Genomic DNA, 4,201 nt, shown 5'->3' on the forward strand with positions numbered 1-4,201 from the left:
ATTTTAATTAAATTAGGATATAGAATAATTTAAGATTTAATTTAATTTTTTAAAAATTATTTTAAAAATATTATTGAATTATCAATTTTTTCATTGATTTTTAATTAAGTATTTTAATTTAAAAATTTAATTATTAACTTATTAAATAGTTTTAAGTTTTAAATAATTTTTTAATTTAAAGTTAATAGTATTTTACTTAATTTTTTAATTATAAAATTAAATTTTAAATTTTAAATTTTTAATTATCAATAGACCCCTTTAGGACACCCCTTAAAACCGTGACCATAGACCCTTTTAAGTCACCCCCCAAAACCGTGATTATAGACCCCTTTAGGTCACCCTCTAAAGCCGTGGCCATAGACCCTTTTAGGTCACCTTTTCAAAAAACCGTGACCATAGACTTCTTTAGGTCACCCTCCAAAACCGTGACCATAAAGGTCACTCTCCAAAATTATGACCATAGACCCCTTTAGGTCACTCTCCAAAATTATGACCATAGACCCCTTTAGGTCAGTCTCCAAAATCGTGACCATAGATCCCTTTAGGTCACCCCCAAAATCGTGACCATAAATCTTTTTAAGTCACCTTCTTTTGAAAAACCATGACCATTGACCCTTTTTTGTTACTGTAAAAAACCGTGACCATAGACCCCTTTAGGTCACCCCCAAAACTGTGACCATAGACCCTTTTTGGTCACCCCTAAAACCGTGACCATAGACCCTTTTAGATCATCCCCCAAAATCGTGACCATATAGACCCTTTTAGGTCACCTTTTTTTGAAAAACCGTGACCATAGACCCCTTTAGGTCATCTCCCAAACTGTGACCATAGACCATTTTAGGCCACCCTTTTTTAAAAAACCGTGACCATAAGTACTTGATGAGCGGATAATTTATACGCTTTTTGGCATTGTTTTTAGTATGTTTTTAGTAGGATCTAGTTACTTTTAGGGATGTTTTCATTAGTTTTTATGTTAAATTCACATTTCTGGACTTTACTATGAGTTTGTGTGTTTTTCTGTGATTTCAGGTATTTTCTGGCTGAAACTGAGGGACTTGAGCAAAAATCAGATTCAGAGGTTGAAGAAGGACTGCTGATACTGTTGGATTCTGACCTCCCTGCACTCAAAGTGGATTTTTTGGAGCTACAAAACTTGAAATGGAGCGCTTCCAATTGTGTTGGAAAGTAGACATCCAGGGCTTTCCAGTAATATATAATAGTCCATACTTTGCTCGAGGATAGACGATGTAAACTGGCGTTCAACGCCAGCTCTCTACCCAATTCTGGAGTTCAGCGCCAGAAATGGATCAAGAACCAGAGTTGAACGCCAGAAATGGATCAAAACCTGGCGTTCAACTCCACAAATGGCCTCTGCACGTGGAAAGTTAAAGCTCAGTTGTTTTGTTTTCAAAAATTTTTCAAAAATCTTTCAAAAATTTCTCCTTTGTTTTCGAAAAAAAAAATTTTAAAATACAAATGTTTTCAAAAATATATTTTTCTTCAGAATTTTTAAGAATGAATTCTAGTGTTTCATGAAGCATGTTGAAGCCTATCTGGCTGTAAAGCCATACCCAAACTGCTTTGGGATTGGCCTTCAACTAATCACCTCAGTGGAGCCATGCCCAATCCTTCTGGATAGGGTATGTCAGGCGTGTCATGTCTGAGTTACATACTAAAGCTTGGCTGGCCATTAAGCCATGCCTGACCCTTTGATTGGAGCTTTAGAGCATAAGATTCCTGGAATTCATATTAAAAATTTTTGAATCCTTATTTTTCTTTTTCAAAATGATTTTCGAAAAAAAAATTAAAAGAAAATACAAAAAAATCAAAAAAATCAAAAATATTTTTGTGTTTCTTGTTTGAGTCTTGAGTCATGTTATAAGTTTGGTGTCAATTGTATACTCATCTTGCATTTTTTGAAAACTCTCATGCATTCATAGTGTTCTTCATGATCTTCAAGTTGTTCTTGGTAAGTCTTCTTGTTTGATCTTTGCATTTGCATGTTTTGTGTCTTTTCTTGTTTTTCATATGCATTCTTGAATTCTTAGTGTCTAAGCATTAAAGAATTATAAGTTTGGTGTCTTGCATATTTTCTTTGCATTAAAAATTTTTCAAAATTGTGTTCTTGATGTTCATCATGATCTTCATAGTGTTCTTGGTGTTCATCTTGACATTCATAGCATTCTTGCATGCATTCATTGTTTTGATCCATAACTTTCATGCATTGCATCATTTTTCTTGTTTTTCTCTCTCTTCATTAAAATTTCAAAAAAAAATATATCTTTCCCTTTTTCTCTCTCAAAATTTCGAAAATTAGATTTGACTTTTTCAAAAATTTTTAAAATCTAGTTGTTTTTATGAGTCAAATCAAATTTTCAATTTAAAAATCTTATCTTTTTCAAAATATTTTTCAAAAATCAAATCTTTTTCATTTTTCTTAGTTATTTTCGAAAATTATAAAAAAATTTTTCAAAAATATTTTTCTTATCTTTATCACATAATTTTCGAAAATAACATCACCAATTAATGTTTTGATTCAAAAATTTCAAGTTTATTACTTACTTGTTAAGAAAGATTCAAACTTTAAGTTCTAGAATCATATCTTGTGATTTCTTGTGAATCAAGTCATTAATTGTGATTTTAAAAATCAAATCTTTTTTTCAAAACTAATTTCAATCATATCTTTTCAAAAATATCTTCTTATCTTATCTTTTTCAAAAATTTGATTTTAAAATATCTTTTCTAACTTCTTATCTTCTCATCTTTTCAAAATTGATTTTCAAATCTGTTTCAACTAACTAACTAACTTTTTATTTGTTTCTTATCTTTTTCAAAACCACCTAACTAACTTTCTCTCTCTAATTTTCGAAAATCCCTTCCACCTTTTTTTTTCAAAATTTCTTTTTAATTAACTAATTAATTTTTTTATTTTAAATTTCAAAAATTACCAACCTTTTTCAAAAACAATTTTCGAAAATCACTAACTCTTTTTCAAAAATTATTTTCGAAAATTCTCTTTTTCTCTCATCTCCTTCTTTTTTTTCTACTCACACAGGGGAACCTCTATACCTGTGGTAAAAAGGATCCCTATTATTATTATTTTTCTGTGCCCTCTTCTTTGTCATATGAGCAGGAGCAAGGACAAGAATATTCTTGTTGAGGTAGATCCAGAGCCTGAAAGGACTCTGAAGAGAAAATTAAGAGAAGCTAAATTACAAATATCCAGCAAGCACCCGTCAGGAATTTTCGAACAAGAAGAGGAGATGGCAGCCGAAAATAATAATAATGCAAGGAGAATGCTTGGTGACTTTACTGCACCTAATTCCAATTTACATGGAAGAAGCATCTCCATCCCTACCATTGGAGAAAATAACTTTGAGCTAAAACCTCAGCTAGTTTCTCTGATGTAGCAGAACTGCAAGTTTCATGGACTTCCATCTGAAGATCCTTTTCAGTTCTTAACTGAATTCTTGCAGATATGTGATACTGGGACGTGTTAGTAAAGGTTGAAGGCCTTTACATCCCTGCTGATTTCATAGTCTTAGATACTGGGAAGGAAGAGGATGAATCTATCATCCTAGGAAGACCTTTCCTAGCCACAGCAAGAGCTGTGATTGATGTGGACAGAGGAGAATTGATCCTTCAATTGAATAAGGATAACCTTGTGTTTACAACTCAAGGATCTCTCTCTGTATCCATGGAGAGGAAGCAGAAAAAGTTTCTCTCAAAGCAGAGTCAAACAAAGCCCCCACAGTCAAACTCTAAGTTTGGTGTTGGGAGGCCACAACCAAACTCTAAGTTTGGTGTCAAACCCCCATATCCAAACTCTAAGTTTGGTGTTGGGAGGTCTCAACAAAGCTCTGCACATCTGTGAGGCTCCATGAGAGCCCCACTGTCAAGCTATTGACATTAAAGAAGCGCATGTTGGGAGGCAACCCAATTTTTATCTAACTATATTTTTCTTGGTTATATGTCTTTATAGGTTCATGATCATGTGGAGTCACAAAATAAATATAAAAATTGAAAACGAAATCAAAAACAGCAGAAGAAAAATCACACCCTGGAGGAAGCATCTGCTTGGCGTTCAACGCCAGAACAGAGCATGGTTCTAGCGCTGAACGCCAGAAATGGCCAGCATCTGGGCGTTTGAACGCCAGAAATGCACCCTGGAGAAGAGCTGGCACTGAACGCCCAGAACAAG

Source organism: Arachis ipaensis, chromosome B07 (genome assembly GCF_000816755.2).
Source record: "Arachis ipaensis cultivar K30076 chromosome B07, Araip1.1, whole genome shotgun sequence".
NCBI classification, from domain to species: Eukaryota; Viridiplantae; Streptophyta; class Magnoliopsida; order Fabales; family Fabaceae; genus Arachis; species Arachis ipaensis.